Raw genomic sequence first — 19,653 nt, 5'->3', positions numbered from 1 at the left:
CTTTGGAATAAATTCAGAGGGCTCAAGGAATGGTGCTTCAAATTTGTCAAAATATTGGAGCAATCAGCATTTTTTTTTAATTTTGAAACTCAAATTAAGTCATTTCTTTTCTTTGACTATTATAGTCTACAAATTGATATCTCTGTTTTTAGTTGTTGTTTTCTCTCCCATCTAACCACTGGTGTTCTCTCTCCTTTTAGATTTCTTTAGTAGTTTTTCATTGTTGATAGAGGAAGCTAAGCTTATTTGTTTGGTATCCAAAGCTTTTCATGATTTGACCTATGTCAACCTCAATAGTTTTATTTCCTGTCCTTCTCTGTCTTGTAGACTATTCTTTAGCATTCTAGACTTGCCTGTTGTTTCCCTGTTCACATAATGCTTTGTCTCCCACTTAGTCAAGGTACCTTTTAGCCAAAAAAGTCTTCCCCTTTCCCTTTACCTGGTTACTTCTACTTAACTTTTTAAAACTCTGTCTTGACCACTCCAGAGAATCTTTTCCAGTTAGTAATTCCTGGATTCCTATCTTTGGTGCTTTTATAATACCTGTTGGAGTTCAAGGCCTTCCAAGAACTGTGTCTTTCCTCTGTGCTTCCTTTCAAAGAACCTAATCTGTTAAAGAAGAGTAGTCTAATGGGGAACAAAGGAACAATGTATTAATTACTTTACATGTGCCTGATAATCCCCACTACAGGGGAAATTGGATTGGAGAACATGACTTAGGTCAAGAGGCTTAAGCCAGATTCCTTGATTCTATTTCCCTGTGTAATCTTTTTCACCTCTATTGAATGTGTGAGCCAGTCAGGACTACTCTCTTCTCTTTCACTTCCATTTATTTATCCATACAGTTGTTAGGGATAATTGGACTCTAAGATTTAAAGAAAGTGGAATTAGGATCAAAAGACCTGGCTTAGACATCTTGACCCAAGTCTCATTCTCCAGTCCAGTTTTGCTCCCTAGCTGAGCCTCACTAACTGACTTGGAATGCCAGCCTACATCCAGGCCATTCATTCAACAAAAGTGTTTGAGCACCATCTATGCCTCAGTATCTTTTGTTCTGGACACTGGAAATTTAACAGTGGGAAACTTAGAGACAAGAGACCTCCCTTCCAACTCACTTTGGTCTGTGGGTATAAAGGGATTTGTGACTCATGAGATGTTTCATAATCTGCATTTATCGTTTGTATCTCATATATCTTGTGAATCTCTCTAGGTGTGGACTTCTGTTCAGTTCCTTAGAAATACCATGCAATTGTCTATTACTAATCAATGCAGTTGTAAATACACAGGTTCCAAGCATGCTTGGCAATATAGTACAAGGTATTGGTTCTTGTTTTGTATAAGTGGTGTGTAATCAATGTGAAAATCAGATAACATAGTTGAGAAAAGGGAAAAAAATGAAACAGAAAAAAACCCACAATCCAGATAAAACCACTGTTAACATTATATGATGAAGCCTCAAAATGTAGATCTGCTCAAGATGATCAGTTTGTGTTAGGATTGCAATTAAAACCAAATGTTTCTAGTGAAACTTCATATTGACAATAATTATTATAAGGATAATGATGATGACATCAAAGTAGCATTTATTATACATCTAGTACATATCAGGCATGTAGTTGGCTACATTATCTAAATCCACAAACTTTTAAAGTAGACATTATTATCCCCATTTTATAGGTGTATAAATAGACCCAGAGGAATTATATCTATATTTATAGAACACTTAGCTTCATTTCCAAATATAGCTTTTGAGAAGTCATAGTTTGTATGTTTATATATAAGTACACACAATTCATCTAAATTCAGGATGGCTTACAAAGGTCACAGGATGCTTGGAAAGAAATTCAGAGATAATTTTAGACTAATAATCCAAGAGGAGTTTAAAAGAAATAAATAATTTTTTGATGATCAGAACATTTCCTTATCTCAGAAATCCCAGGTTGGGTGAAATAACAGCTAGAGTGATTCAATATTTGAACTAGAAGGGATAGATTGTTCTGTTGTATATAGGACTTTTATATTTTAAAAGTTGTAATGTTTTTATTTAGAGTATGAATTGAATTTCTGGGCATATGTGGTATATACTACAATTTAAATTATTGGAGTTTCTTCATATTTTTAAGAGTTCTTCAGTTTGAAAGAACAAAGCTCTCCTACAAATACCAGGCAAATTGCTCAGTGAGTCATGCTGGTTGATCACCTCTGAGTGGAAATGCTCACAGAAATGCTGAAACATCCTTGCAATTTTGCAGCCTCTCTGAATCGTTATCCTAGAATTGCAATCATTTTTAAATTGAAGCATCTCAAAATCTTAGGATTTTATGAGTAATGTAAAATAAGTTCAGCATTTTATAACTTTATATTTTCATATAATTCTTAAAACCCATGCCCAGTCTGTTTTTTAGACTGATGCTATGTGACTAAAGCCTTATGTAAACCTCATCGATTTATTTTTGAAAAACAAATAAAAGAATTTTAATTTGTACTAGTCCTTCCAGAAATAGAAAAGCATTTGTTGAAAGACTCTTGAGTTTTGTGGGTTAAAACAGACCAAACAAGAAGTTAACTGATGATTTTACAAATGATTCTTATGAAGTAGTGTAGCTGAGTGCCAGGTATAACAATGTGACAAAAGAGAGACATAGATCTTTCAGTGTTGGTCTTAAGAGATTAATGGGGGAAAAGCTAGTATAGCTACAATTTCCACTGCTTCTCTCTTTGCTACAGAATTATTCAGAAAAACAATGTGGACTCATTTTTATCCAGTGACCTTACTGTATGTCCCAGAGATATCATAGTTATCTTGTGCTATTAAGCTTTCTTTAGAAAATGTAAGATTAATATTAGTTTAATTGAAAGATTGAACAGAAACACTGACATCCATTCAACCAAATCATTAAATTCAACACTCCATATGGACACAAAGAACATCTAATTTGTCCAATTAAAATAATTTCTGTGCCCTTCAAAGGTGTATTGCCATCACAAGCGATGAACCACTTTTTAATAATGCTCCACTCTGCACTCTTATGATGACTGTAACAGAAAAGAGGTATTTTATTTGATGGACTAGGTAACTTGAATCTTCAGCCTAAGCATCAGATGATAAAAAAGAAAATAATAGTCTCCTTTAATAATGCTCCCACTAGAAAATTTTGGCAAATAAATGTATTTACTTTGTTGTTGGTTCCACATGAATTATTTTATTGGCAGGTTTATTTATTAATTATCCAGAGCAATGGTTTTGAGAAGCTCAAGCAAGCCTACTGAATAATAGATAATGTAGTGTTCTCAATAATGCCATCAGGGATATTCAAGTTATTCCTGACAATAACAAGGACTGTTCTGAAACAGAAGCAACTTAGGAAAAATGTCTGAAACTTGAATTCAAGTGCATATTCATGTAAAATAATTTAGTATTTTTCTAAATGGACTGTCAAAAAATGCCTTAACATCACAATAAAAATGGTATGGACTTCTAGGGACCTCTAATATAAAGAACTATAGCAGAGAGAAGATGGAAAAATGATGAGTTTATTCCTTTTGAGGAGAGATGAACAAGAGAAAGAATGCAGTTAAAGAAAATGTAAGCTTATGAAAATTAAACATATTTTGTGAGCGAATAATTTAAATATATTTATATATTATGATATGGATGACTTAAATCTCCAAATACTGATGGTATTGGCAAGTAATATTATTGTAGAAAACAGAACTGATGGCAGATTGGAGTTCTAATTTTTTTTTACTTTTTTTCTATTGAGAAAAAAGTGAGAAAAAAGGGCAACTCTACAAATGATAGGCCAGTGACTTACATTTTTGACCTTAAGGCATTCTAAACTATATTATCTAAAATAATTCATGAGTACACAGAAAATAAAGTGATAAGCACTATGTATCAGTTTGGGTCAAGTCCTACTAAAATGTTATATTGTTACTGTTTTTTGCTGTGTTCACTAGACAGAGTTCACAGTTCAGTCAAAGAAACATAATAGAACTGGTGTAACTAAGTTACTGTCCACCAAGGCATTTGAGACTATCTAATGCTAAACTATTGAACAGTCTGGAGACATATATCTTATGTGATACCATAGGCAGGCAAGTTAGTAACTTATTGGTTGACTGATTCTCTTCTAAATATGCTTGTGAACGGATTGATGTCTGGAGGAAAAGTGGTCTTTGATGGTATGCTATGGGCTCCACCTTTGGTTATCCCTTAGTCAATATCTTCATTAATGATTTGGATGAACAATGAATGACATGTGAATCACTTTCCGAAGTTAGAAAGTAAGCTAAACAGGGCCACCTGAGTGGCTCAATTGGTTGGGTGTTGTATTCTTGATTTTAGCTCAGGTCATGATCTCACCATGTGTGAGATCAAGCCTGCAGTGGACTCTGTGCCTGCTAGGGATTCTCTCTCTCTCTCTCTCTCTCTCTCTCAAAATAAGTAAATAAGCATTAAAAAAAGAAAGTTAAACAAAAAATAATCAACGCATATTTGTCCATGATATTAAAAATTCATAATATCTGATATTAATTTATAAAAATAAGGAAGAATATCTTCCATCCACTGAAACCTCATGTCCAATCTACTATTTTATGGAAACTTTTTTCTGCATAGTCATAATGGGTTTTGTTCCAATAAATCCTGTACTGTAGAAAATTCTCACTTTTGACTTCTTTGTTGCATCTGACACTATTAAACAAATTCTACTTTTTGAAACCCTCTTTCCTTGGCTTCTTGAGAAGCACTGACTCCTTTCAGTTGCTGTCCATTACTTCTCATATATGTTAAAGGCTGCTTTCTACCCTCCCCCCTTCCCTTAAATATTGGCATTACTCACTCTTTCATCCTGTTTCCTCTCCTGTGTCATTGCACATTCTCTACCTAGAATCATTGTCAATTGCCGTTTATGTGCTGAGGATTTCCTAGTCTGTGTATCAGTACCAGACTTCTCTTCTGAATTCCAGGCGCACTTACCCAGTGATCTATTGGACATCTCCACTCAGGTGGAAATATATTTTGGTGAAAGGTGTGAAAGAAGAAACCATTTTATTTCTCAAATGGCAACCTGATCATTCCTACCTCTTAGATATTTACAAATGAAGGCACACATGCCTTTTCTAAGGCCACATCCACAGTAATAACTCACTGCCTGACTGAGTAGACTCTTAATCAGTACTGGCAAATGAATGGGTGAATGAATCAGTGGAATCATCAAAATCAGACACTTCTCCACCATAAATAAGTTTTTCACAGCAATTACCCTTCTTGAAGCCACCATAATTTCCCACTTGGGATACAGCAGAATTCCGGGTAATCTCTCTAAAAACTATCTTGATTTTAGAAAACTTTCATAAAGCAATCGATGTGTATAAAGCAGCCAAAGCTAGCCTCCTAAAACAGATCTGATCCAGGTCATTCTCTTGTTTAATATATTTCAATGGATTGCCACTGTTCTTGAGCTTGATCTCCAGGAGCTCAAGCTCCTGCTTTCCTATATACAAAGTTTCTCCATCACTTTTTATGCTACCCATACCCTGGATATTTTACTTCTTTAAATATGCTGTATGCTATCACACTCATAATCACCATTTCCCCCTGGCTAATTGTCTTCAAGTCTTGGCATGAAGTTACTTCTTTTTTTTCCTCTTTTTATTTTTNATCCGTCCATTGATGGACACTTAGGCTCTTTCCACGTTTTAGCTATTGTTGAGAGTGCTGCTATGAATGGCATGAAGTTACTTCTTGAGATACCTTCCCTGATTTTTTTTGGCCAAGTTATCTTTCCTTTAGCTTCCAAATATGCTAGGTAATGCCTTTTCATAGTATTTATTCTGACATGTTTTTATAATATCTTGATTAATTATACATCTTCTTCATCAATTTGTATTTTGTTTAGGACAGGGGCAGAATGACCTTGTCTTTGGTTAGGTTCTCAGCTGCTAGAACAGCGCCTGGCACATATAGGTGTGCAATTGTTGGATGCAAGACAAGAGCTGCTATAACGTGTTCACAGATTGCCCTTCCTGTTTCTATTGGATTGTGCTGTTCATCAAGAGTTGATACAATTTAATGCATGACAAAGAAAATCAAACACCACTAAAATCATTCTGTTTTGAAGTGCAGTAATATGTTTGCAGACCAGAAGTTTAATTAAAAATGAATGACTTATGTAAAGAAATATAACAATTGGATTCACAGAACTGCACTCTATAGTCTATTAACTCTAGTATTTGTAATGTAGTGTGGCAAATAATATGTCTAAAAAGAGTTAGGAATGATATTTAAATAGATTTAGTATTGTTTCAAGATTAGTTGTGGAATCAATTAAATTGGAAGTTGAAAGAAAAAGACAAGCATACCTTACTTATGTAAAAGCATTCAGAATTTAGAATATAGAACTAAAATTTTAGTTTATATGTTTTAACTTGATTGTCTTATTCACTCCCACATGAGCCCCCTGAGGTTTATGATATACTGACAAATGAAAAAACAATGACACCCAGAAAGCTTAACAGGTACAATGTAAAGGAGTCCCTAAATGTCAGGGTTGGGCCTCAAACCTAAATCTTCTAACTCCTCACCCCATGTTTTTTATGCACTAGGTTAAATAGAGTATCTTGTAACTCACTTTACATAATTTTCTGGTCCATTTGCTCACTTGCTTCAGTAAATGTGCTCTTCCATTAGTTCACGTACCACTACATTTTGCCTTCTTTGTATCTCCATTTTAGCCCAGAGCAAACAATTCATTTTAAAAAATGTGGTTTCCATAAAATGTTAGGAAAGTGAGGGAAGGATGAACCTATAGAGACCCAACTATCTTCCTCCAGAAATGATAGGCAAATGAGTTGTATAATTAAGGGAAGACTGAGAAGTCTTTTAAGAGAAATAAGACAACATGCATGTGATACTTACATGTAATAACTTATGCAGTTCTTACAATAGCCCCATGAAGCAAGTACACTTGCTACTCCCCAATTTATAGATGAGGGATTGGAGGCACAGAAAGGGTCAGCACTTCCTTGAGGTGGTGAGTGGTAAATGTGTAGATGGGATTTGAATCCAGACCATTAGTTCTCAGAGACCACTTTTAACCACTAGGGAAATCTATTTCTCAATAACCATTTTCTCCTTTCTGCCTTAGATCTCTTAAATTCATTTATTCAACAAATATTTCTCAAACACCTAACATTGGTCAGGCACTGGAGGAGAAAATCAGATATGGTTCTTGCTCTTATGGAACTTTATTAACTTATTTCTACTAATACTGAATATTCTGTGTAATGTATTTTTCTCCCTCTTCCTCAATTGGATATCTAATGGAGGTCCAGCTATGTATGAAAACTTGATGTTTGAAACTTTGATGTTTTTGTAGTATAACAAGCAAACTCATGTAGTTTCTTTTATATGGAAAGAGGAGACTGCATAGCTTTAGATGTGCATTTTCTTTTCAAATGTGGGCATGAGCAGCTGAGATTGCAGGCAATGAGAGTGTAAAGGGAGCAGATTGGACAAACGGAAATGTGTGTGTGTGTGTGTGTGTGTGTGTGTGTGTGTGTGTGTGTGTGTGGTGTTAGTACAGAGGCTAACAGTATAGAAAGAGACATTGAATTGCTTGTTACAGAAATACCGGTATTGTAAAGATGAAAAAAGGAGAAGCTGATGATAGGAGAAGAGATAATTGCTGGTCCAGAATGCAGAAAAGGAAAACAAAACAGTTTTTATTAGCTCTGGACAAAGGCCCACATAATAATATTTAAAAGTTATAACAATCCCATGTAAATAATTTTTATGTAAAGTAATAGCAATTAGAAAGGAAAAGAATCTAGGGAACATTTATCACTAAAATATTCTTTACATAGTTAAAGTGTTAGTTATTAGTGATTTCTGCTTTCTTTATTCCCCTTTTATCCATATCCTACCCACTCTAACTGCTTCCTTTCTCCACATCTTCTCCTCAACCCTTTTAGTATAGTGTAACTTCTTTAGAGGAAATTAGAGCATATTAGAATATGCCTATATGACTTACTGCAGGACTTTTTCCCAAACTGTCATCCCCACCTGATGTTTTGTGGATCTGACTACCTTAATATAAACTCTGCCCTGAGCACCTAGCATGAACATCACATAAATTTCTAGGCACTTCTGGGACACCTGGTTGACTTAGTCAGTTAAGCATCCAACTTTTGATTTCGGCTCAGGTCATGATCTCACAGTTTGTGAGTTCAAGTCTGGTGTCAGTCTCTGTGCTGTCAGTGTGCAGCCTGCTTGGGATTCTTTCTCTCCCTCTCTTTCCACCCCTCCTTGCCTTCTCAAAATAAATAAATACACACTGAAAAAAATTCCTATACACTTCAGTATTGGAAAAATGTCAGAACATTGGAGTCAGTTCAGAAAGGAGAAAAAACTGAAAAGAAACGGGGAGGGAGAAGATTTATAAGGAGATGATAAATTAAATATATACTGTGCATCATCCTAAACATATATAATGTAAAACTCTACAATGACAATATGGTAAATATAAAAACCTAATAATTTCAATGAAATTTTTAAGTGCATTCCAACAGAGGTAATATTTAACTTCTTTAAATTTTTATGGTTGACTGGAAATTAACAATTGATGATTGGTGAGTACCATTGGTAACTGATAGTAAATAAGTCATTATTTAAAATTCCTAGTAGTTTTATGGAATTAGTATAGTTTCTTAAATGTTAACTGTGACCCATATTGTTTTATGGTCATGAATATTTATATTCAGTATTGATTTGCCCAGCTCAACAGTTAATGAAAAATAGCTAAAATTACAGTGTTTATAAGATTACTTTATTCAATATCTAGCACATATTAAGCTCTTATTAATGTTTTTCTCAAACAAGCAAATAAATACCAAGAAATCATATTGGCAAAAATGGTAATGTTGATAATCTGAAGTAGTAGCAAGATGAAAGCTAAAAATTTATAATTTTCAACTTTGACCTATTACATGGATGACTTGAAGTATGGAAGCAGAGCTCCAAAGGAATTTGGAAACTGTCATTATTCTTTTAATGTAAATATTAATGGAAGAATTATCAAATGGAGAGATATATGATTCTAACAATATCTGTATTGATATCAGAATAATGTGCTTGAAATCAGTAATTCATTGTCAAATTTGGGAATTTCACCTGATAGTTGGTGATTTTAAATATGACATTATTACCAACTCCTATAGAAGATAACATAAAATGCATTATCTTAAAAATCTCATTATAGCATTTATTGCAATCTAAATTTTGATCAGAAGTCTACTCCATACTTTTTGAATTCAAGTTTGGCTTCAGACCCAAATAAAGTATGATTAATGAAGATTTTGTAGATCCAGGTTACAGTAATCAATTGATTTATTAGTTATAAATGAGTAATTACATTAGTTCATTGGACCCATTTTGTTGAGCTCCTGTTATATACCAGGCTTAGTTAAGAGAGAATCAGGTTCTCTAAATTGTCATAGGCTCAATCTTACATAGAAGACCAAATCTTTAGCAACCACTGAAATAATTTTACTTTTAATTATTCTGTCCATCTGGACTTTATTTTGATTTCTGTTGTGAGAAAGTAATGCTCTAAGCCTCATTTTGGTCTAGGTCACAAGAGACATTAATTAATTCCCAGTTTTTGTTGCATATTTTATTATTTTCTAGGTATTCATATATCCTAAGACTTTTTTCTAGTATTGTTTATTTGCCCATTGAATGGCTTGTTAATCCTATGATCAGTTTTAATTATTGTAGTTGTATTATACAGTTTAATATCTGATAGGGCAATTGCTCTCTTTCACTCACCCTCCCCCCACTCTAAGTTTCAAATTTGTGCATTTGTCACAATTTAAATTTGTCTGTCAGGTAATAAAATGTTTGTTTTTTAATCATTTTGTTTTAACTTGATGTGGTTTCAACCTCTAACTGTCCTTAGAAAGAATTGCTATATTGGTTTTATTAAATCTTTCACAATTCAACACTTGGTGGGTCTCTTATTCATTTTGAAGTTTCATTCATAAAGAAACTACAGGTTTCCTTAGTGTTTTTCTTAGGTAGCCTATGTGTTTTTGGCTACTGAAAAGGAATTTTCCCCAATCTCATCTTCTAGCTGGTTAAGGAGGAAGTGACAAAAGGCTATGGGCTTTGTTTATATTAATATTTTACTCAATGACTGAATTATCTTACTAATTCTGCCTTATTTCCTACTCTTCTTCTCTCCAGCAGTTATGCTACACACACACACACACACACACACACACATATATACTCAGACATATCTTACTAATTCTGCATTGATTCCTACTCTTCTCTTTAACAGTTATACTACTTATATATATCTATGTATACACACACACACATATATATATACTCAGACATACATATACTTACATGTATAAGTATATGTATATTCCATATGTAATTATAAAGCAATGTTACATAATATCAAGATCAATGTTAATAATAATGATGAGGGTTGTGATGGCATTTAATACAAATGTTGCTGGTTTTTCACTTTTACATAGGATAAAGATGAATCTCTCTTGATCCTTGTATTTTAGGCATTGCTGGCAGTAGAGTATCTATGACAACTCCTCAGCTCTGGTGTTGTAAGGTGCAAACAGGCAATGACAATGCATAAATGAATGTGAATAGTTGTGTTTCAATAAAACTTCATAAAAGCAGGCTCCAAGTCAGATTTGGCCTCATGGCCATAATTTGCTGATTCTTGCTCTAACTACCTAATTCTAATCTTCTGCTTTACTTAAAACCTTATTATTTCCATGCTGTTTTTCCTTTATTGACTATATTTACTTTAATTTTACATGCTTATATAATGACTTTATTTGTATCTTTAGTAGTGCTAGTGGGAATAAAAATGTCTATTGACTACCCATCATGTGATATAAAAAAATTGATTAATTCACAAATAAAGAACTATGTTTTCAATAAACATGAACATATGCTTAGTCTCACTAGAAGTGAAACAGATACACAGTTTAAAAGATGGTATATATTTATATTTATATTCCTATCAAGCTGCCAAAAATGAAAAATCATTACCCAGTTATATGTGTAAATGTCTGTGTATGTGGGATGAGGAGGGGAGTTGGGAAGAACTGACTTTCTGATGAAACACTACAGGGAGAATAAGCATAGATTCTTTCTGGATGATAAATGGGTGTTATATGTCAAGGCTTTAAAATACATACCATTTGAACACAAAGTTTATTTGTAGGAATATAAGGAAATAACCAGGCTCCAAATCAGATTTGGCTCCTAGTTCAGCTCAGTCCCCTCTTTTAATGATTATTTTTGAGAGAGAAAGAGTGAGAGCAAGAGAGAGAGAGAGAGAGCATGAGCTTGAAAGGGGAAGAGAGATAGGGAAATACAGAATCCAAAGCAGGCTTCAGGCTCTGAGCTGTCAGCACAGAGCCCAACATGAGGCTCGGACTCACAGACAAGATCATGAGCTGAGCCGAAGTTGGACACTTAATTGACTGAGCCACCCAGGTGCCCCAGAACACAAATGCAATTGAAGAAATGATCATAATGGCATCATTTGATAGCAAAGTAAAAATCACAACTGGGAACAAATTTAATTTCAAACATTTCGGAATTAAATATGGGGAAACTTCTGTTTCTTATAAAGGTGGGTTGGTAATAGAAAACAATTACCCTAAAAAGATAAATTTTTAAAAATTGGAAGAAATGCAAGACATCTTCTTAAATGGATCATGTAAGATAGTAAGGAAATAGCAGACCAAGAACAGAAAGAGCATTAGACTTGAAAGAGGTATGTCCCAGTCAATGATATGTAGCTAAATTGTAAATCTGGTATTTTGGTAGAATGTGAAGCAGAGATTAAATTTCAGTCCATTTTAAAAGGAAATACAATTATTCTGGCCTGGATCCCTGAAAGGCTGCTCTCTGAAATAGAGAATATGAAGTATACTCTGAGTGGTCATCTGCATGGTCCCCCAGACCTCAAGCCTTGGTCTCAGATGGCTACAACTCTTACAGGGTTGGCGGAAGGAAATGAAATTTCCCTCTGAAGAAGTATATCATTTCCTGAATCTGCAATTATTTTGAAAAGTAATTTTCAAATAAACATTCAATGAACAACCAAAGATAATGAGGTTTATAACAGGTCTAGAGAATATCAGCTGCAAGCAGCAGAAAGAACATACAACAGAAACAGGCCTTGGTGCTCTGGGTGTTAGAAATATAAAACAATTTTTGTTTTCCATGTTAGTAATGTAAAGGCTAAGCTTGAGAATATCAGCAAAATTTGAAAACTATAAAATATGATATGATAATTATGTAAAGGGACAACTTGAAACCATAACTCAAATGTGAGATAACATTAAGAATACAAAGGAGGTTTACAAGCAAATTATGTGTGTTTGATGTATTCTGAACTGCAATGTAGGTCATTAGAAACAATCCAGAATGAAATATAGACAGACAAAAATGTGGAAAATTCAGAATATAGTAAAAGACCTAGAAGATTTGATGAGATTTAGAATGTTTAATTTGAGTCCCAGAAGAAAGAGAAAGAAAATTATGCAGAGACAATTTTGAAGCAACAATGGCGGAAAATTTGTAAGAACCACTGAAACACATTGATCCATGACTTAAGCACCTCAAGAAGCTACAAGCAAGATAAATAAGTTTTTAAAAATCTACACTTAGACATGTAATAGTGAAACTGCAGAAATATCAACATCATGGGATGGGTTAAACTTACTGTGGTTTTAACAATAGGATTCTGTTCAGCATATGAAGTTGATAATGTAGATTCACACTTATTATTCTAGAAAATGTTTACATTAAGTCAAAAACAACTATTATACAAGGGCAATACATTTTAATCACATATGTACCTAGTGGAATGTCTTGAATATACAATAAAAAATTCAAAGTTGTAATTTCCAGATGGTGGAAACTTGGGAGCTGTAACCTCATTCATAATGTTTTATACTGATACATATTTTATGATTTTTCAATAGTAATTATATTCTCATAGTGTAATTTAAAAATAAAGGTCAAAACACAATACCAAGTGTTGGTGAAAAAATAGTAACAGAGATACTTCCATACTTTGCTGGTGGAATCATATCTTGAAAGAAACTCAGTGCTTAGAAGTTAGATTATATGCATAAAAAACTGTAAGTGTGGTCATGCTCATTGGTCTGATGACTTAATGACTAGGTTTTCTATAGTTATTTGCAGGCAGATTTTATGTAATGGACATAGATGCTTGACACACTAGTCTTTTGCCTAGAACACTCTACTTTTTGGGACCCCACCAGGTCTCAAAAATGATTTTGCTCAGCATGATTTTGCTTCAATATCCAGTAGTGGTTTATACTCCTGCCCAGTCCCTCCCATGATACACTGTATCACAGTTATAATTAAGTGGGTTTTTATCATTGTCTGCATAATTGCTGCCTCTTCCTCTACTTATAAGCTCTTGGAGGCAGGAACTACATGTTCTTTCTTGCCTCTGTCCTCTGTGCTGGAGCACCATTTCTAGCTCATTATACGTAATCAGTACATTTTTAATAAGTTAATAAAAAAATCTTTCAGATTTTATTTTGATAGAAAAATATATCCCTAATAAACGTTCAAAATTTATTAATTTTTAAATGTATTTTGTTATATCCATCTACTGGGTACCACAATTATTAAACATTAATATTTTCAAAAAATGTTTAGTGACTTCTAAAGATTTTTATTATATATTGTTATGGAAAATAAGATCTATGAGACTGTATTTGCATGATAAACTGACCTTTACAAATCTCACAGATTAAAATCTACATACCAAATATATTATCTTTTCTTTTTAATTATATGAAAGTTGTGTGTGTGTGTGTGTGTGTGTGTGTGTGTGTGTCGTAAGTAGGAGGTCAGGGAAGGCCTCACTGAAAAGCGACACTGAATAAAGATCTAAAGTTTTTGAATGAATTACACTGATGTCTAGGGAAAGAATTTTAGGCAAGGACACATCAAGTGCTTTGAATGGAAGTTTGATAGAATCACCAAGTTTTTGCATTTTGGGTTCTTTTCCCTGTTGTTTGTACTAATTTTCATTGGAGTCATTTCTAAGTATGAGCTTTTCTGCTTATACAACAGCAATATGTTAATGGGAGAGCAGTGGGGAAAAATTTAGAAGAAGAAAGAAGAAAATAAGTAATAATAAACTCGCCCATTACCCAGTCATTCAAACACACATATAGTTTTTTCCCCTTAAATTCAGGATTTTTATAACCTGAATTTTTCTGTGTTGGACTTAATAATTTTTAGACTTTATAATTAATTTTCACAAGAAATACATGTTTGCAGTAGATATACAAAGGACATGAAGGGACAAGAATATAAAGTCCCCTTTTCCTGAATTTCAAGAGTTCTCCACTTGACCTAGCTAGAGTGCCCTATATGTTTTCGTGGAGATACTGTGTTACAAAAAGGAACATGNTTTATTTTTTTATTTTATTATATTTACATATTTACTTTTTTAACTAACATAAAGTTAGTTAACATATAGTGTAAGAATGATTTCAGGAATAAAATTTAGTGATTCATCACTTACATATAATACCCAGTGCTCATCCCAACAAGTGCCCTCCTTAATGTCCATTGCCCATTTAGCCCATCCCCCACCCAAAGTTTTAAACTAATTGTGACAAAGAGAACAATTTTGAAGTATCTATCTCTCTCTATATATTTTTCCTTTTTCTAAATAATCTAAAGACCTGAAAAAGTAATATTGCATTTGTTGGGCCTTTCATTTATAGTCTTTTAGAAAATAAGAGAAACAGATTTTATTCGACTTTTGGGGAAGTATTAGGAATCCAAATTTTGAAATTATTTCCATATTTGTAAAGGTGAATATTACAACCAAACTGAATATACATACTGGAGCTACAAGTGAAGGGAAATTTCAGTATGCCTGTGTCCCTTTCATTTTCTATCAAATCTAGAGTAGTGGGGGCAAAATGAATATAGATAATACACAACTGCAACACAAGAAAAGGGAACGTTTCTAAAAATAAAATCTAAAAGTTTGTACTTCATCTTATTTAATTGTATTTTGCAATATCACGTATGTAGAGACTTTATGTCCATTCTGTTTATATGGAGACATACAATGACAAAAGTTTATAAGTGCTTTTAATGGTAGTTTTGCATGGTTTCATGAAAAAAATGCTAGTATTCAATCTTAGACTTGTGTAAATACCTCTGACTTTTAATATGGAAAATGACAAATTCCAATATTTATTTGGTTGATTTAGAATCATTTAGATAAAGGAAAAGTTGAGAGAAGAAATAGAATTGGCGATTAGTGAAGCAGAAATTAAACAAATGTGGTTCTTCGGAGTCATACTCTTTTACTTGTGAAGAAAGATATTGAATTAGGGAGGAGAGTAATATGCTCTGGCATGTTTCAGAGTATTCAAGGTTGTTCTCTCATGAAGTCTTCATCATGTTAGGGTTAGCAGAGTGAGATGCTGATGCCAGGGAGGGTGGGCTATTGTTATATAATTTGTTCAGAAAAGCATTTTCTAGACAATGCCATGTAGGCTCTTTCCTCTTTAGGAATCCCAGCCAAATAGAGGAATAAAGTTTCTTTTTCTCTCATAACCACCCAGTGTTCAATTCATCTTTATCAATTTAAAAATATTATTTGATTAACCACCGTGTGTTAGACGCTATGCTGTATAAACAATGAAATGAAATTAAGATTCCTGCCATTACCTAGCTTACTCTTTAGCTTGGGATATAGAGAGTGAAACAAAGTCTTTAAACTTATTGTACTTGAAAGTACAGAGCACTTTTCTTACTATGAATTTCCCATATGAGTTTTGCTTAAAAATTGCATTGTCAGCCAGTGATGTGTCATTTCTCAGAGAGAACATTGAACCCAGTGGCCACTGAAGGTGGGCTAGGACCTGGTGTGCCCTGCTGTACATGTTGGTCAAAATGATTGTGGGGCTCAGACTCTCCTGCCTCTTAGTCTGTTTATCTTCAAAACAGAGGAATTGGACTGAAATATCACTAAGCTTAGTCTTAACCCTTAGAGGCTATCAAGTCCATGTTCACCCCTAAAACAAAATTCTGCATTAAATAAGCAAAAAAATAAATGATCTAATCATTTGATTGTCTTAAAAAGTGTCTGAAAAATTAATTAGGACTGATACTTAATAACCCTCTGATGTTCTAAAACACATCAGAGACCGCACACACACACACACACACACACACACACACGTGCACGTACCCGCGTGCCTGAGCACCCGCGCATTTTAATGTTCCAAATCCTTTGATCTCTCCGTTGTATGTTCACAAGTTTCGTTCCAGTCTTAAAGCAGCTTGCTATGATCAGGGAGAAGTGATTAGGATAGAAGGTGTGAAAAATTAAAAGACAGAGCGTTATCACTGTTGCTATTCTGAGCAGGGCACAACCAAATGTATGTTTTAAGGGGCTGGGAGACCCCTGCCCAGCAGCAAAGCTTTGTTATGTAGTGTGTAGTGTGTGTTTGTTATGTTATGTGTGTGAGAATGTTTGCTGCAATAAGACTTCTCTACTCCCTAAGTCATTATCATAATATGAGTGTAGATCACTCACGTTTGTTTGTGATTGAGGGATTTCACTGAGGGGAGCTTCCCTAGGCCTGCTGCCACCAAATACGTGTTAAAGGCATTAGAAAAGATGTTCTATATGCTATGTGCTCCTGGATTAACTTTACAAAGAAAATTCATGGAATATAACAAAGTGTCAGTGAAGGAATTATAAAACAGTTATAAAACTAAGGAACTTAATTTCTTACTATTGCTCAGGCTATCTAAGTGTATGTGTGTGTGTGTATTCATACAGTGTACATATACATATATTACATATTTATTATGTACATATGCTACATGTTATATATACACATATATATAATACTCAGTATTACACATGTATATATTATCTAAATATTTCAGAGCTATAGTGTTTTATATTTATATATTATATATATACATTATATATATATATACACATGCAATANACGTTATACATATATATGTATGTGTGTGTGTGTGTAATAATATATATATATGGATGTAATAATATATACATATATTAATATATAAAGTGGAATGGAATCTGGTTCCATTCATTCACAGTGGCAGTACTAGACAGGCAGGCCATTTAATTGATATCTAGGGCAAAGAAATCCTTACATTTTGAAAGCCAAGGTGTACTTTCTGTTTGCTTAGATGTGCCATATTTTCGAGTCCATAAGTTACTTAAGCATTATAAAGGTTGGTAGAATTTGATTTCGTTGACAAAGCTCATTCTAATTGCCAGGAAGTCTGGCTGTAATACAGTTTTCACTAGGCTTTTATATAGAACCTATGCTAAACAGTATTGGTGTATATTGTACAGCCCTTAGTATTTTAATAAGTACTGAGGCTGATTATAATAGAGAACTAGAAACCAATTCAGCCTTATTTTTAGCTGAAAATACTTTTTAAATAAAAAAATTCATTTATTTATTTTGAAAAAGAGAAAGAGAGGGGTGGGAGGGGCAGAGAGAGGGAGAGAATCTAAACAGGCTCCACTCTGCCAGCACAGAGCCTGATGCGGGGCTGATCCATTAAACTGTGAGAGCATGACCTGAGTTGAAATCAAGGGTCATATGCTCAACCGACTAAGCCTGCCAGGGGGCCCCTGAAAATCCTTTTAAAGACATTGTACGATCTGCTTTTGCCAAACATTTAATGGTTAAAAAGAAGTGATTCTCAATGATAAGTAAAAATATTCAGAAAGAAATTGTTTCATTTAAAAATTGATTCCTTGTTGCATTTTTTTTTTCTATATGAAGTTTTTGCACAAGCCTTTCCATTCTTTTGGATCTTATATTTTCTTTATTTGTGGCTACCAAAAATAAACTCTGCTAGTTGTATAAGATTGTTAGCTTTTTAGTAGCGAAAATTCTTTCTTACTGTTGCATAATAACACTAATTGGTTAGAAGACATTTTGTAGATTTTTGCAAAGCTAATAATTTAATTAGGTGATCTTATTTCACCCTAGTTTTCATAGGCATAAACAAATGCAGCAATATCTTATATTATTTAGTTAGTAAGTACTTTTTATTTTACCAGCTTTTATATATAGCTAGACCTTCAACCACACAACTTCTTACCTTAATATCTGACAAAGCAGGTTTAGTTTGTGAAGGACATGTGTATCCTGAAACAAAGTATAAAGCATTAAAATCATTTTATGTACCTACAATGGACAAATGATGGTGCATTTCTGTCTCTAGATTTTAATCAATACATTAGTCAGATCTCAATTATGAGGAAATTTTGAGGAAATATTACCCTAGAATAAATTTTAATTTATGCTGAAAAATTTTAAATGCATCCTATTTTGCATCAAAGTGCAAGTGTGAGTAAATTATGTATGATGACTTCTCCTTGCTTAAAGCCTCTTGTAAAAGAAGAATATGTTTGCTTGCATCTCACTAATACGCCACTGTTTAAGTAGCTACATTTACTCCTGTTTGCCACAGGTAAACTGAATAGAACATCAGACAGCTCATTATAGAGACAAGTATGCTCCATTCCCAAAGTTGGATGACAGAACAAGTCATGGTGAGTATTGTAATTTTAGTGCTACCATACATCTTCAAGCTGTCTGGAGGTAAAGTGCTTACTAAGCATTGCATTTGGGCTGTCAGAATGCTTTATGGGATGGTAATTAAATAAAGGCAGCACTGTGGAGTTAAGCCAATATCTGATGAATTCTAGAAATCTGTTCTAGAAAGGTCTTACTTTGAATCTTAAGTTTTAGAAGAAGTACATTTCACATTTATTGACTAATCTTTCATTAAAAGCACACTTGTACGGGGTATTCACTGAAAACATTCGTTTATGTTTTCTTGTGATAACTGAATGTCCAGTTCACCTAACAGAGAACTCAATTGTCAGCATGCTGCCCTTTGAAATCTTAGTTTCCCCTCTCTCAACTTGTATGATCAGTCACTATTTTGAAAATATGACTTAGGTCGCCTGGGTGGCTCAGTGGTTGAAGGTCTGACTTCATCTCAAGTCACGATCTCACAGTTTGTGAGTTCGAGCCCCGCCTCAGACAGCTGTGAGCTGACAGCTCAGAGCTTAGAGCCTGTTTCAGATTCTATGTTTCCCTCTCTCTCTCTCTGTCCCTCCTCCACTTGCAACCTGTCTCTCTTTCTCTCTCAAAAATAAATAAACATTAAACAATTTAAAAAATACTACAAAAAGCTAAATTCAAAGACCTAAAATGGAAGGACAGTTAATCCACTGCTTTCCGAAAGTTTGTGTTATGCCTTTACTTTCATAAAAAAAACCTGCATTCATACCTGTTTTCACTAACTAAAAGAAATCCAAAGAGGATTTTTGCTTGGACAATAAAAGGCAAGGAGTGAAAATCGCGTTCAGCGTTTGTTTGGCAGTGAGCCCGCAGTGCTCATTCCAAGCAGAGAGAGTGGCACCTCCAAGCTCCTTCCCCGGGAACTACACTTCAGCATCTCAGCATCAAAGCACTATAACTTTGAATTGTGTCTGTGTGCATCTGTGCTTTATCTTG

At 33.9% G+C, this 19,653-nt stretch overlaps 1 long non-coding RNA gene across 1 annotated transcript in view; it reads left to right on the top strand.

Annotated features, from left to right (window-relative positions):
* The window catches only part of LOC144232050 (uncharacterized), a 561,855-nt gene that overhangs the window by 166,307 nt on the left and 375,895 nt on the right, over nucleotides 1–19,653 (top strand). Inside the window, exon 3 of the long non-coding RNA XR_013335300.1 lies at nucleotides 18,599–18,680. This is a non-coding gene — a long non-coding RNA (uncharacterized LOC144232050). The remainder of the gene's footprint in view (nucleotides 1–18,598; nucleotides 18,681–19,653) is intronic.

The sequence above is a fragment of the Crocuta crocuta genome, unplaced genomic scaffold (genome assembly GCF_008692635.1).
Source record: "Crocuta crocuta isolate KB4526 unplaced genomic scaffold, BGI_CrCroc_1.0 scaffold194, whole genome shotgun sequence".
Classification (NCBI taxonomy): Eukaryota; Metazoa; Chordata; class Mammalia; order Carnivora; family Hyaenidae; genus Crocuta; species Crocuta crocuta.
Note: the sequence above shows the minus strand (reverse complement) of the source record. Positions and strands in the feature narration are given on the sequence as shown.